The sequence below is a fragment of the Spermophilus citellus genome (genome assembly GCF_964194105.1).
Source record: "Spermophilus citellus genome assembly, chromosome: 13".
Taxonomy (NCBI): Eukaryota; Metazoa; Chordata; class Mammalia; order Rodentia; family Sciuridae; genus Spermophilus; species Spermophilus citellus.
Genome location: NC_138193.1, coordinates 69,222,409 through 69,239,313, shown reverse-complemented (window position 1 = coordinate 69,239,313; position 16,905 = coordinate 69,222,409).

The window sequence follows — 16,905 nt, the reverse complement described above, 5'->3', positions numbered from 1 at the left end:
TTAGTATGGTGTTTTCAAGGTTCACACATGCAATACATTGGTACTTTATTCCCTTTATGACCAAATAATATTCCACTGTATAAATATAACACGTTTTAATTTTTATTCATTAGTAGGACATTTTCCCCTTATTATAGAAAATGCTGCAATGCACATTTGTGTACAAGATTTAATGTTAACATATTTCTATTTCTCTTTGAGATATCTATCTACATCTAGTCTATGTTTGAGTGTATGTGGGGGAGTACATACACACGTGTGTGTGTGTGTGTGTGTGTGTGTAGGAAATTGCTGGATCTTATGTTGGCTACATGTATAATTGTTTGAGGAACTGTCCACCTACTGGTTTTCAACATTACTACACCATTTTTTATTCCTAATATCTGGATATTAGGATATGAGTGGTCATGAATTTAATTTTTTTAGGATGGTGTGAATTTCAAATGCTAGTAATAAAGTATAGTCAATTAAAACAAATTGTCTTCAACTAAAATATTTTCTACTATTGTGCACAGATAATATATGTTCTCCTTGTCCCCTTTTTTTTCTGATAATTATCATAAATTGCTTAAATTAGAGATAACTTCTTTTTTGAGTAATACAACAATCATGGCCATCTGAAAATGTGCTATGAACAAAATTTCAGTGTTGATTGATAATAATGTGATAATAATACACTAAAATTACCATAGAAAAACTTTATATATCATTTATTTTATACTTACCTTATCATTATTCTAATGTATAGTATTTGGGTTATACTTGAGTCATATCAGAATTTTTATGCAATTTACTATTGCAAATTGCTCTGAGATCTTATATCTAATCAATTAAAGACAATTTCTTCAACCTAGTTATCCCCTTTCTTCCCTCTATCACAGACATTCTTACCTCTATTGAGATTATTCTAGATGATATAAAAGAGAATTGAAATACATAACAAATATATATGAACATGTTGGACCATGAAAGAAAGCGTGATTTAGGTTGGTGGGAAGGAGGCATGCACCTAATCAGAGAGCGTTAGCAGTAATCCAAGAGGGAACAGTTCAGGCAGAAGTTAGCATCTGCAGGAAGCATGAATAAGCTTGAAACATGTGAGAGCAACAAAGTGGCAGGTATGGCTGGAAAGAAGTGATGGGAGGTGAAGTTATGGAGGTAATGAAAACTGCGGGAATGTTCTAAGCTGATTAATAATATCTAGCCTGAGTCTTAAGCAGTCTAGTTGCTATGTAGCACATGGACTGTAGCAAGAGCAATTGTGGAGGCAAGAGTCTGGTGGGAGGCTACTGCAATAATGTGACTGAGAAAAGATGTTGTTTTGAAATTGAGTATAGGTAATAGGTTAGTGAGAAGAATGTATAGACTAAGATGAGAACAAACCTTCAAAGATGACCTATAGTGGGTGGAAAAGGTAGTAGGATTTTTAGTGCCATGGCAAATAATAATAATAATAATAATAATAATAATAATAATAATAAAAGACAAAAAGGAGTCAAGATGCTTAAACTACTTTGTGAACAAAGAAAAAAAATCATGGACAATTTTCCTGTTGCAAAAGTTAATCACAAAATGTTAATTCTATGGGAAGTTAAAAAATGATATCAGGCAATATCAATGATTATTTGATTTTGGTCAAATAATTTTATTTTCCAGAATTCTCTATATATTTTCATATTTTCTGGAAGAATAACAGAATAAGTCTTCAGAGTAAGCATTTTTTATTAAGCAAGAACTCTCTAGAAATGCCATTTGTTCTCTTGTGATTAGTATTTCCACAGTAGAAATTCAAACACCCTCTGTCAAGGCCACAAATGATCTAACACAGTGAGTTGAAGATAATGCAAATTGTTTCATCATGTCTCAAAACTTAAATTAGTATTTTGGAAACAGAATTGAATGGAAACAAAATAAAATGGCTAGTGGTTTTAAAAAGTAGAAAATATGTCCTATTTGTATGATCATGTCTCTCTATTCAATTCACATGACTTTTAACTTATCATTAAATTGTCAAAATAGAGAAACTCTCAAGACTAACACAAATTCCATTCTTCATGAAATATTTTACTGGAGCAGAACTTTGCTTTTAATGTACTTGAGATTTAGAAAATCATGTGAAATCCAGAGCACTTTCCTTAAGCAATATTGCTAAATATAACAAAAATAGTCTTTCTTGCTTCTGGACATTTCCAGAACTTGCTGCTGACTACTGCATTATTTTGAAAGTTAAAAACTAGACCAAAGGTAGAAAAAAGCAAATATAAACTCTAAGACTAAAATTGTCCTGCCTTGAGGAGACCAGATAAGAAAGGTCTGAGTTAACTGCCTTTTACATAAAATGACGCTCAAGATTTCACTTGGTTCCCTCCTGAAGAATTTCTGATGTCCTTTTCACATAATATCCCATATTCCATGTGTGTTGCTGGCTCTACTAAGGGTTAGTAGGGTTGAAAAAATATAGCCCGATGCATGCTTGTTTTTTAATTAGAACATAGACATTGACATTCATTTAAAATTATGGGCCTCATGACCTGTAAAGTACTTACTATCTATCCCTTTACAGAACAAGTTTGCTGACCTGTGATCTCTGCTATGGCTCTAGGCTCTCCTTCTATGACTCTGGCAGTCACCAGCTTCTCCAGAGCCTGTGGTTATGTCTGGACTTCACCCCCATGGGTCTTACCGAAGACCCTCAAGTAAAAGACTGAATACTGATATTTAACATAAATGTAAGAAGAAGAACAGAAGCTGGAAAATAATGTTTTCTGATATGGATGTTGGCTGCATAGATGTATTCAATGGGTGAGGATTCATTGAACTTCATAATTATAATTTATGTACCTATCACCATTCCATAAATAGTAAAAACAAGGTATTAAGAGCTTATGCATTAGGTGAGGTATTTTAGACCTAAAAGAAAAACAAGTTTCAAACAGGATTCTATTTTAATTAGTCATGGGCCATGTGTTTATAAACCAGATGTCCCTGTTACTTCTTAGAGGAAATTTTCAAAATTTGCTATATTTAATAGATAAATGCTATTAATTATCACTTTGCCCTTAAAACTCTCCTTAGTCATGGGTCATGCTTCCCCGTCAAGAGGATTTTCTCCCTCTTTCTTCTTAGCTCAAATGTGGGAGCCCCATTCATTGTGCCAAAGTCCCAAAGATCTCTTCTTACTCAGAGCCAGGCTCCTCATTCCCTGCTTTTTCCAAAGTATGGAAGCAATGCTTTTATCCCCACCCCCAACTCAAGCTCAAAATAATACCTACAATGAAACAAGAGTGATCATAATCAAGTTCTTACTATTCTATAGAATAATTTATCTCTTGGTTGTCCTAAATGTCCATTTTGAATATAAAATTGTCCTTTACCATGAAATACCCAAAATATCTATAAAAGTGTCCCTCTTTCACCACAGATAAAAAGCAAAAGGAGGGGCTGGGATTGTGGCTCAGCGGTAGAGCGCTTGCCTAGCATGGCCAGGACCCGGGTTCGATTTTCAGCACCACATAAAAATAAAGGCATTGTGTTGTGTCCATCTACAAAAAAGATATTCTCTCTCTCTCTTAAAAAAAAAAAAAAAAAAGGTAAAAGTGTAATTTAATCTTTAAGAGGCCTTGTCTTCCATGCCCTGAGCCGCTAATGGCTGTTACAGGCTTAACAACTTCAATAGTTCCATTACCCAAAGCTCCCGGGTCTATGAGATACTCATCAAGTGAGCACTAAGGCAAATTTAACAACCAGCACCCTCATCGTTTTTAATGCAATGTTTCTTGCTTTATGTGAGGACCTGTGCCTGAGCAGCTTTACAGAGAAGCTACTCTAGGCAGGTACTTAGTCTAGGTACAGTGCCCCAGACAGTCATCCACACATCTCCCTGTGTGGGTGTAAATTTGTTACTTTAAATCATACACACTGATGAAAACAACACTTGGCAACAGTGCAAACCATGACAGTATTTAAGCTGCTAGGACTGTAAAACCAAAACTAAAGTGCTCTGACAAAGAGAGGAACAAATACACCTTTGCAAACTCAAAACGATAATGGTTCACTCTGAGGCTGTTTTCTTTAAGCACTCTTGGTCCACTCAAGTTTAATTCCATGGAAATTGGATTACAATCTTTCACTGAAACTTGCACGCAAAAATTTTACATCCCCACAGATCCCTCTTTCTTATATAAAAGTATAAGTAACAGCTCTGACCAACCATCTTCTGCCCTTGCCATAAGGGTTAAGTTATCGCTCCTCCATGGGCCCCTCCGCTTGGGGGAGGATGCACCCATGGAGTGAAGATGTTAGGCCATAATAACGGAGGGTGCAGGAAGGACTGCAGGAGGACGGATCCACGGATCCCCAAACCCAAGACCTCTGAGTGACACGCTCTGGTGATGGCGGTTGGCATGCTCCCCCCTCAAAGCCGTCTCCCGTCTCCTCCAAAAACATGCCAAGGCCACGAAATCTCCTAGTGAAGACGCTCGCTGGGATCAGGAGATATTCTAAGGCCTCCTAGAGGAACAGAGCCTCTATCACCCCCTAAAAACATGGCTGGTAAGGTATAGTCAAATATTTTATATAAGAAAGGGGGACTTCAGTCCATAACCCTGGGAAAGCACTCAGGCCAGCACTCCTCCCAGGCCGACAGCTTCTCTCTGGGCCCCAATAGTGTCTGTGCATTTGTTTGGTTGGTTTAAGGAAGTCAGTAAAGTGGGCATTTCTTCTTGAGTCTTCCTCAAAATCACCTCTAACACATCTCTGAACTGTTGATTTTGTAAATGAGTATTTTTCACGGCAAGTTGTGTAGAAGTAGAAATAATTCTGTTAAAAACAATTTTACCTTTATGGGTATGGTATGATCCCCAGCATCTGAAGAGCCTCATTCAATTTGGAGGGATTTAGATTTTAAACAGGATCTGAAAGTTATATCTCATCTCATAATTTACTAAAACTGCATTACTTGAATTCTTGCTAATTATTAGCACTTACGTTAGATGTGGTATGAGCCTGTAATTCAAAACATGCCTAAGACAGCCTCCTCTCATGGAAGTCTTGGTGTGAAACTATACATAGCCAGAGTTTGAATAAGAATTAAAGTGACCCACCATGCTAATTTTCTAGGACATAGGAGTTTCAATAGTAAAACCAGGAGAGTCCTAAGATAACAGCAACAGTTGGTCACTCTCCTGGAGAGACTGGTTTACTTTCCTGAAAACTATATTCCAAAAGAATTTCTAACATTTTTGTAAAAATATAATGCAAAGGATATCTTTAGCACAGATTCAAACTAATTGTTCATTTATCATAGCAACAGGGTTTCACTAAATTTTTTCTATAAAAAGTTTTGTGGATCAATGTCTTTTATTGCAACTTCTAAACTCTTGAGATTAGAGCATGAAGGAGGACACACAATAGGTGAATAATGTATATGGGTCTGTTCCAGTAATATTTATGAAAACAGGCAATGGGCTGGATTTGACCTAAAAGCTAGTTTGCTGACTGTGGAACTAAACATCTCTTATTCTAAAATTATCTCCTATATCCTTCTTTTATTTTCACATATTTTTAGGCATAAACAACCCTACATTACCATTTGTTCTACAAGACTTATCAATATTATTACCATCATATCTATTTATAGAAGGGGTGCCATAGGGTTTGAAGTATTACAAAGAAAACAGGAAAATAAAGAATAGGTTTACTACATTAAAAATATTGTAGCAGTCTAATACCTATAACCATTCATAGTTTTACTTCTTGTAATCTTCTAAAGCATTTATTGAAAAAATATCAATGGAGAACTGTGAATTGGAGGAGGCTAGATTTACTATGTGCTTCTATGTAACCCATTGCATTTGAGTGCTTTCTGTAAATTTGACTTCTTCCATCAAGATACCCACAATCATCTTGAGAAATATGCCCCCAATCCAAAATGCAGGCAGTGGCATCTTCCGGTATAACACTGTCCTCACACACCTCCCTCTCTCTCTCTCTCCACCAGCTCCATTCCACCCCTCCTACCTGCCGTGCTTCCTTCTGCTGTCCCCTTCATCCTCGCTGGTCCTTCTACTTGGAGTGTTTTCTTTCCTTTGTCAAATTCAAACTTACCCTCCTTCAGATTGCAGCTCAAGTGTTTCTTCTTCAGGATAATCTTCCCTGACTGCCTGAATAGGCTAACACCCTATTATAGAGTCCTACATTACAGGTGTTCCTGGTTTTTATTTTCTCTTATGTATCTGTCACAGCTGTACTGAATGATTTTAAGTTTAATATTGTGATTTTTAGCCATGTGTTTTCCTCTATGCTTTAAAATCAGACAAGAGAGAAAATGGATTAAGTTTTGCTCATTGCTTTGTTTTCAGATAAAGCACTGCATCTGGCACAGTAAACGTTTAATGAATAATTTCAATACAGGGATACAGGGATGCAGAAATGAATGAAGTTTTAATTTAGCAGAAATAAGAGACCAAATATTGAGGAGATACATGAATTTCCTTCTGTATAATCAGTACTAGGATGAATTTTGAAAGAGGGAATTTTAACTTGCCATTTCTCTGTAAACATTTTCTAGTAGATATCACTAAAAAAGAAACTCTTTGTTTCGTAATTATCATGCACATTAATACAGAAATAGGCATTAGTTACATAAAATGTTTCATATCTATAATGGGTTTTCATTGTGGAAAATAAACTTTATTCTCAAAGTCCTGCATTGTTTGCATATCACAATATTGACAACCAGTATCATAATTATAGCTTGATCTTGTTTTTCTTTGCTGGAGTTGCTATTACTATTTTTTTTCCTTTGTCAATATGGATGTTACATAAAAAGTGTTCCTTTTCTGTAATGACGGGATGATTGAAGCTGCTTCTGTATTCAGAAAGAAGTGGAAGAAGGGATTTATTTTGGATTATCAATCACTCTGCATGTGTGTCAATTAAAGGCAGTTTGTATTCAGAATGTTATGTGTTTTGTTCCCAAAGAACACAGTAAAATAGGGCATTTTACTATGTAAAATGTGCACAATGTGCATCCACTTGAATAAAAAGATACAGGGCATCTGTGGACCTCTTTCTGAAAAGTCAGCACAACGGTGCCAAAGAAAGCCCAGTGGGAAATGACCAAAACAGAGCTGAGGGCTTCACTTTATTTTCCTAGACTGATGTTTTAGTGATTATGGAATGTGTCCAAGTACTTGGACACTGATCCAAAGCTAAAAAGAGCTGAATGTAAATTGTGCTCCTTAAGTTGTTAAAACTCAATCTAGGCTAGTAGTACTCAATCTAGGCTAGTAGTTCTCAATCTTGGCTGCATGGTGAAACCACCTGGGAGCTTCAACAACTCCTCACTTTCAGGTACTACCTCAAGGTAGTTGGTACACATCTATAATCCCAATGACCTGAGAGGCTGAGGCAGGAGGATAGCAAGTTTGAAGCCAGCCTGGGAAATTCAGTGAGACCATATCTCAAAATAAAATAAAAAGGAGCTGGTGAATTTAGCTTGATGTAGAACACTGTTGGGTTCAATCTCCAGTAACACACACACACACACACACACACACACACACACACTATTACTTAATGGGTTTGGAACATGACCTGTGTTGTTTTGAAAGCTCCCTAGGTGATTCTAATATGCAGCCAAGATTAAAAATCACTGGGATAGGGCTTTGGTTGTAGAGGGCTTGCATAGCATGTGTGAGGCTCTGGGTTCCATTCTAAGCACTGCTAATAAATAAAAAAAATAAAGATCCATCAACAACTAATAAAAATATTGTTTAAAAATCACTGGTATAGGCAAATTCAGACTTAGAGTTACTTTAGAGAACTCTAAAAAAACAATAACGACAACAAAAACTTTTTTCTAGATGATGTTGATTTGCCTTTTAAAATTTTTTCTTTGTTATTGTTATTCAAGGAGTGTTCCCCAAACTAGCAACATCAGTATCAACTGGGAGCCTGTTAGAAATGCTGAATCTCAATTTCATGCAGATCTACTAAATTAGCATCTGCCTCTTAATATGGTCCTCAAATATTTCAAATGCACCCTAAAGTCTGAGGAATCTGCTTATAGCTGTGTGAGGCACACACCTATAATCCCAGCAACTCAGGAGGGCTGAGACAGGAGGATCACAAGGATCACAAGTTTAAAGACAGCTTTAGCCATGTAGACCTTGCCTCAAAATACAAATAAAAAGGGCTATGGTGTACTGCAGTAGTAGAGCAACACTAGATTCAATCTCCAGTACCAAAAAAAAATGAAATGAAATGAAAAATAAATAAAACTTGAGCAATATGTGTGTCTATTTCTTTGTTGTTTTGTTTCTTGTGGGATTGCTTTCTTTTCTTTCCTCTTTCTTTTTTTCCAGCATGCTTGTATCAGTTTATCGAATGGACACCAAATATCGCTGAAATGGATGGCCAATTCTTTTTTCTCAATATAACTGATTATTCAAGTTCCCTACATTAGAAGCTTCTGAGTCACAAAGTACCTGTCTACAGTACACACTGAGTTTCTTTAAAGATGGAAGTATATTTCCAATTATGCATAAGTCCTTTCATATACAATTTCCAAACACACAACTCCTGGTTTTTGTTGGTTATAGCTCCCATGGGGTGAGAATTGGATTATACTTTAAAGCATTTTAAAGTGTATTTCCAATTCTGGTGCATATTCCTGATGAAGGATATTTCAGGAATTCAATGATTTTGTTCTGAAGACTGAAGCTTCAAAGGTTAAGTACTTTTAAATATTTCTCATGTTTTACTTTGTTTTGAACCTTCAACAAAGAACATTCTCTGATAGCTCAGTGTTACCTGTGAAGGATATTTGGAGCCTTTAGTTACTCTTCCTTTTTAGCAATAGGAGAATTTGCATCTGATTAACTTTGTTACTTAAATAAATCTAATAGTAGAGCCATTCTGATTCAGCTTAATCCAGCATTACAAATTATAGATAGTTGATTCTGTACAGCAGGAAAAAGCTAAGGAGGCTCCTTGTAAGATGGCATATAAAATAGGAGCCCACTTGTAAAAGCACACCTTACAGTATTTCAGTTATCTATTACATTTTCCAAATTTGATGACCACCTATAGTGATTTCTATCAAAAGCCTTTGATGTTTTTCGATATAAATAAAGCAAACACAGGCTCCTTTCTTTGATAGACGCTGGACCTTTCTGGTCAGCTTTACCTGTCTCTGCCCCTTCTTTGAAACTAACTTTCTGTGTTCTGTGATCATTTCGCCAGTCTACTTTTCTTAGCTTTTATTTCTCAGCCATCCCATCCTATCCAGGGGAAACCCATTCCCTTGCCCTCGTAGGACACAAACAATAAATTCTGGTTACTTTAACCCTTCCAGTACACCATTGTCTATGAGAGATGACCCCTGGTCATAGTGTCAGATAATTTAAGAGGCCGCTACCCATCTTTCCTTTCTTTATGTGTTCCTGGAATGTCCTACATCCAGATCTGATCTCTAAGCCACCCTGATCAAATATTGGCAAGACTGTCCTGGTGGTAGTTGGCACCCCATGAATATGGCACATTTTGTCTGCTATGCCAACTTTCATTCTGTTTATCACAAAGACCTTCTTTACCCCCTGCTTTCCAGACATTAGATATGAGTTTTACTCCCCCACCCAGATTTATTATCCTTGTTTGATAGTTTGTCCCATTATCAGTGATCAATGACTAGAAGTGTACAAACTGCTGTTTGTGTTGAAAAGTCCTTGCAGAACAGCACGAAGTTCCATTAGTAAACTTTACTTGCTGTACATGCTTCTAGAAAATTCATTTTCACATCGATTGGAGCTTTTATTCATGATGTTGCTGACGTGATATCTCATCAACTTGTTAGTGCATGAAGAAATATTACGGAAGTTACTTCCAGCATGCAAAGGAGCAGAGAGTGGGCTAACAGGAAGATGACAGGGCTTCTCAGGTGGGATGCTGTGCTTCTCAGCCCAATAGAGACTCTCTGTGGTTTTAATCTAGGCAGAAATTCTGCCCATTCACATAGAAAATTGAAGGTTCCTTGGCCTCCCTTTTAAAGCAAGTCATCATTAACACTTGGCACATTTTGTTAAAACTTTCTTTTTGTATATATGAAAATGATGTTAATTAAACATAGTGCCGTGCCAGACTGATCTTGGCTGTAACCTCACATTCTTCCAACATAGTCCAAGCATCTTCTAGCAATTTATATAGACCTGTAAGATGGGAACTCCTTTTGATTTCTTGCCATTTCAGATTGACAACATAGATTTGTCTATTTGCCTGGCTCTTTATTTCTGGTTTCCTATCTCTGGGGCAAACTTCTCTGTCTTATATGCTGTTGCTCAATCCTGTTGGCCTTCCAGGCTCCTGCTAAAGTCTTTATCTGGGATCTCAATGGTCATGCTCCTCCTGTCTCCCAATTACTTGGAGTTGTCATGAGAGATCTGGGGACCACAATATCTCTCCCAGAATAGATTTTATAGTAAAAAATAATAAATAAATAAATAAATAAATAAATAAATAAATCACTGGCATCATCTCATAATCAGAATAAAACTACTGGTAAAATGAAAGAGAAATGTGGTATTTCATAAATTTAGAATGACAGCAAATATGAGTGAACATTAAAGCTAATACAGAGATCAAGCCCAGAGTACATGAGAAAGTTCTGATGGCTATTTCTAACACATCTTGTCTTCCTTTTAGTCCATAAGAATAATTATTATATAGTACAATTAGTCTCTTACCCAAAATAGTCTTCCATTCTACATTTAAACTCTTCTGCAAGTAGATCTAGTCCTTCTCTATCTGACTGGAAGAAATGGATAGAAGAGTGGGTATAAAGGGGGAAGGCTATAAAAAGATTTCAATTTCCTCTCTATTTTTACTAAGCTTCCCTCACACGAATAGTCCCAGATAGTCTCTCCAAATCTTTTCACTATGCAAGTGGCCCTAAGATGTTCATTTTTCTTAAACTTTGCTTTCAGTGATTCTTGTTTTTATAGTACATATACAAAGGAAATAAAAGGAAGTCTTCTTCTGAATTCTTCAAAACATTTTATTAGAATTGAAAAACATATGCATTTTATGATAGTTCATGTTTGGGCTGTTTGGAATGAAATGTCAAATAATAAAGAAGTTGTGTTTTTTTAAAAAATATTTTTTAGTGTTGACAGACTTTTATTTTATTTGTTTATTTATATGCGGTCCTGAGAATTGAACCCAGTGCCTCACACATGTGAGGCAAGCACTCTACCACTGAGCCACAACCACAGCCCCCACCTTTTTAAAAATAATCTGCCAGAAGTACATATTTTTGCATACATCCTGCTGGTAGATTCTTTCAGATTCAGTGAGGATAATATGGAGAGGTTACATTTTATTTGTGTATTGGAAGATATTTCTCAAAACTAGGCCAAGAATCAATCAAATTGATTTGATCTTAGATTTCAGATGTGAAAAGTTGCCTGGAACAAACACTATAAAAATGCATGCTACATATACATGTATACACATATGTATGTATATATGTGTATGTGTGTATATTTAGATATAAATGCTTGTATATTTATTTATTTGTTGGTATCACTCAGTATCTAGCTAGGAAATTTACATAAAACAATTGCACATGAGATTGGTACTCTGATAGAACCAGAATATTAATAAGACTGACTCTGGGAACAATATTCTTTGCCAGAATATTGTTCTTCAATATTCTTTGAAGAACTCTATGGCATTAGGAGATTGGGGAGATTGGGAACACAGAAGGGTGGAAGAGAGAGAAGGAGGTCAATGACATCAGCGGTTTAGTAAGTCTCGGTCATCCTTTCCCGTGTGGACAAACAGAAAAAGGCTGATTGGCAGGACTACTGGAGGTGCCCTTGAGAAGGGAAGTGGCTTCTTTTGTAGATGACCAAGTTTGCACTTTGACTGATGATGAACATAGTGCTATTTGAGAAGCCCTGCTATTTGATAAGCCAGCCATCCCAAATGAGAGGAACACCTGAGGATTATGAAAGAATTGAAATGCTTGTTCACCATGGGTGTTTGAAGGGGAATCCTAGGTTCATGGCTAAGGGTAGATGGTTGCATTCTGTCCAGCAGCAATCAGAGTGATGGTGGGTGAGCTGAAAAATTTATGCTGCTGAGCTCCAGCCTCATTTTAGAATCAAGTATGCATTTAGAAAAGCTGATGATTTTAGAAAAGCTCCACAGTTGTCTTTCCAGTTTTAATGGAGGTCAGTGTGATCCATTAAGTCAATAACAGTGACTTCCTAACTCCGAACTGAACTGGGCGTTACCAGGAGTCCTTAAAGATCCTGGCCCCGTCTTTCTGACCAGCTCTTTTTAATTCTCCTGGAAGGAGTCATGTTTCTGTATCTGCTGCATTATCCTTTGTGCCTGAAGTTGGCATCTCTGTCTGGGAGTTCTCTCCTCCTGGGTTTGGATGTGGCTAAAAGACAAAGAGGAACCTTCCTCCTGGCTGCCACCCAGCTGCCTCTCTGCTTCCAGTGGCAGCAGAACACCCGTGGGAAAGTCATGGAAGGCCAGGCAAGACTGGAAGGAGGGGAATCTGTCTCAATACCTCTCCGCCCAGGTTTTCAGTCTTCTCTGCGCTCTGTGTTCAATTATCTCATAAGATAACCCCACTCATTCATTGGTTTCAGAGGTTCAGACTTCCTTGATATGAGTTCATGTGTGTTCTGATTACTTGTTGGGTGGTGTCTGCCTCCTCTCATATGTTTATCTGAGCTGAGTTCTTGCCTTTTCAATGGGAAGCCCACAGCCACAGCACTCACCTTTGACTGGGTCTTTTCTATCATAACATGCATGGCTCCTTGAGGAGGTTTATTCATCCCTATGAACTTGCAATGATGTTGCTGCTTCAGTACTGCACATGGTTGTTGCTCATTAAAGATTTGGGGATAGGGAATTGAATAAAGCTAGGAAAGTACAAAATAGAGGTCATGAATTATGAGCGTATTCTTTAAAGACCCACATTTTGACTGGTCACGTGGGTACAGTTCTACTGACTTGAGATCAGAGGAGTTCCTACTTTGCTTTGACTCTCTTAATCTTTCACAGGATCCACATTTCAGCTGGTACCAGAAGTAGTTTGGGGATCCATAAGTTCTTTCATGAAATAAAGAACCTGTGTGCCCCAAAGCAGTTGTTTGGGGTAGCTTTTGTTTTGGGGAAACTCAGAAAGCTCCCAGGAGTTGATGTGAAACCTGGAAATTGTCTTTGGCAATCTTTTCCATAGTTTCTTTGCTGACGCAATAATTCCCTCTTCAGCTGTGAATTTCCCCCTAAAAATCTGCTTTTCTCCCTAATTAAAAAAAATGTTAATTTCAAATATAATGGCCATTAATTATATAAACACATACTGTTTATCATGTAGCAATTTAAAATAATTTTTATTAACTTAAAATTATTATATTTTAAAGTATGAATATGACATGATTTAGAATCCATTTCATGCTAACATTTTACTTACAATTTGTAAGCAGATTAAATTGATTTTGATCAATCTCAGGATGCTAAAAGTGTTAGAAGAGGGCTACTTCTTAATCACTTGATAAAATTATTAAAGGAACATTCAGGTGTCTCTTTAATCACAAATGAGACCCAGCATGCTCATTAAGAAGGCAGAAATAAAATTGAGGAGTTCGGAAGTTTTCTTTTGGTAATAATGTTCTGGAGACTATAAATGTATTATATAAATTTCCAACTTTTATTTTGCCACCGATGTTATATTTGTGTGTGTGTGTGTGTGTGTGTTTGTGTGTGTGTGAGATCATGTTATCCGCTAAGTACATATTAAACTCTAACTGATCCTATTCACACAAAGCTGTGTTATTTTTATTACTTACTTTTTTAATGCAAAAGAATATTGTTGCCAAAGAAGTAAAAAAATAATAAGATGGCTTTAGCAACTGAATTTTGTCTATTTCTTTCTGTTCTCTTTGTTAGAAATATAGCAAGGTTTAAAATGTAACTAATTAAGCAACCGAGATGCCTTTCATAGGAGAATGAATAACTAATCTTTAATGCATCCAGATAATAAAATATCATTCAGTGATAAATAGAAATAAGCTATCAAGTCATGAAAGGATATGGGGAAATTTAATATTACTAAGAAGCCAATATGAAAAATCTAGGTACTATATGGTACTATATGGTTCTAACTATCTGACATTCTACAAAAGGCAAAGCTGTGAAGATAATAAAAAGACCAATGGTTGCCAGAGGTTAGGTAAGAAGGGTTAAAGAGGAGGAGCACAGAAGAATTTTAGACAATGAAACTATTTCTGTATGACACTATAATGGCAGATATATGCTGTTATAATTTTGTCAAAACCTATAGGATGTGGACAATACCAAAAGTGAGCTCTGAGGGGCTGGAGTTGTGGCTCAGTGGTAGAGCACTTGCCTAGCATGTGTGAGGCACTGAGTTTAATTCTCAGTACCACAAATAAATAAATAAAATAAAGTTCTATCAACAATATATATATAGTTTTTTTTTTCAAAAAAAGAGTGAACTCTGGAGTAAACTATAACTATGGACTTTAGTGGAAAATAATGTACTCATGTACCAATATAGGGTTCATTGTTTAAAATAAATAAATTGTTTTGGTGGGAGATCTTAACAGTAGAAGAGGTTGTACATTTGTGGGGTCAGGTGATGTATGGACATTCTATTTTCTGCTCAATTTTGTTGAGACTGTAAATAGTACTCTGAAAAGTAAAATATAATTAAAAAGAATGTAACCAGTTTGTATTGTTCATCCTAGGAAGTGTAGGCACAGTCTAGATTTTTATACACAATAATTTGGACCAAGGGCTCATCAGAGGATTGTTTTTTCATTTGTGAATTCATTTATGGGCAAAGAGCAAATAGTAAATTACATTAATCCTTATATAATATCATTTATATAGAAATAAATAGTATTTCATAATATATATCACTATATAAAGATCAGTGAATACACTATTTGCATTATTATTTTATAATTCTTATGCTATTATTATTTAAAGAAACTAACTTGCCAAGAATTATTTGTGCTTATTTTCTTGAGACATATTTGCATTTTCATTGAATTAACTTACAACATAAGTGGTCATTCCTTTTTATGATTCATAAAAGATGTTTTAGCAAGTTAAATATAGGCTTTAAATTTCCATGTTTTTACTCTGTAGTGAAAGCAAAAAATGTACTTTTTTTCTTGATTAGAAATAACAGAATTTTAGTGAATACGATAGCTAAATACTCCCTATAATCTTTGATCTATTGATCATTCTTTGGTTACCAAGTTATTAAGCTTTCATTAAACACATTACAAAATGTGACAGTGTAAAAAGTTCATTTTGGAAAAGACACACTGTCTTAATTATTTTGTTAAGTAGAGTATTCTTGGGCTGGCTATTTAGCTGGGTGTCTGAGCACTTGCCTAGCATGTATGAGGCCCTGGGTGCAATCTTTAGTACAGATAAAATAAAAAATTTCTCCTCCTCCATACTCCCATTCTCCAAGTCTATCCAAGATGATTAATAATTAACAATCAGGTTTTGTACTCTAAAACCTTAATGTGAACTGAGTGTTCCCTGGGCCTTAGATGTTAAAAGATATTATATGGAAACATTTTTTCATCAAATGTATCTAGGAAATGCTGAGTTAAGGACTTGATTTTTCAGCCCATTTAATCTGTAAATATGTCAAAATAATTTCTAAACCAGGAAGTGAAGTGTATTTTGCCATATTTCTTTTTAAGAGAGTATCATACAGGACTAGATAATAGGATGCACTTTGGAAAATATTCACCTAAAATATTCAGGGGATCAATGCAGACGCCTCTTAACTCTTTGACCATTTATAAGTATAATAACTTATCTTTGACAGTTTTCTTTCACAATTCTGAGTTGTGAAATCACAGAGATATCTTCTTCTTCTTTTAATACAAGTGTAAATATTCCTAAATCACTTTGTTAAAGATTTTTTCCTATATTTTTGTGTTATAAATCATGAATCATAATAGAAACCTGGCTTATGAAAGAGAACGTACATTCTATGTGAATTAAAAAAAATCATAAATCAGACATGGTGCAACTCAGGAGGCTGAGGCAGGAGTATCACAAGTTTGAGATCAGCCTCAGCAACTTAGTGAGACCCTGTCACAAAATAGAAACAGTTGGGGATGTAGCTAGTGGTAAAGCACCCCTGGGTTCAATCTCCAGTGCAAAAAAAAAAAATTATAAACATTGGCATTGTCAACTGACAAACTCATGGAGAGTTTACAATCGTACATTAATAATAATGTCTAATAATGTAAAGTGATGAACTAATACTTATGGTACATATAGTAATGTATAATATATAATAATTTAATCATGGAGGTAATAATATATAATAATACATTATTATTATTCAATATTATTAATAATAAGAAGTTATCAGTTCCCAAAATGTCAAATTTAACAAAAATAATTTGCCTTTTTCTACAAAAGGGGGATTTAATGTCTTCATCAGTACTTCCTTCCCATGGTAAACTTAGGAAAAGGATTCTGAAGTTAGCCTCTTAAAGAGAAATGATGTGATTAGCAATATGTGAGAGGAAAATAAAATGTAAATGATGACTGAAATGTCTATAAACTGTCAATATCTTTTATTATCACCAATAACAGGCTGCAGTGACTTAGCTACCCAATGGCATTGTACTCTCTGGTGAAAAATGATGTCTGGAATGAGATTTGAGCCTGGAGAATGGCCCAAAGTAAACTACTTATAAGAGTGTTCTGGGGAAATTAAAAGAAAAAAGATCAAGTTCAGCATATTTGGAGATTCTGATTCAGTAGATTCAGAATGTGGGGTGGATTTTGTTGTTGCAGTTTTTGTTTGTAACCAGATCCGGA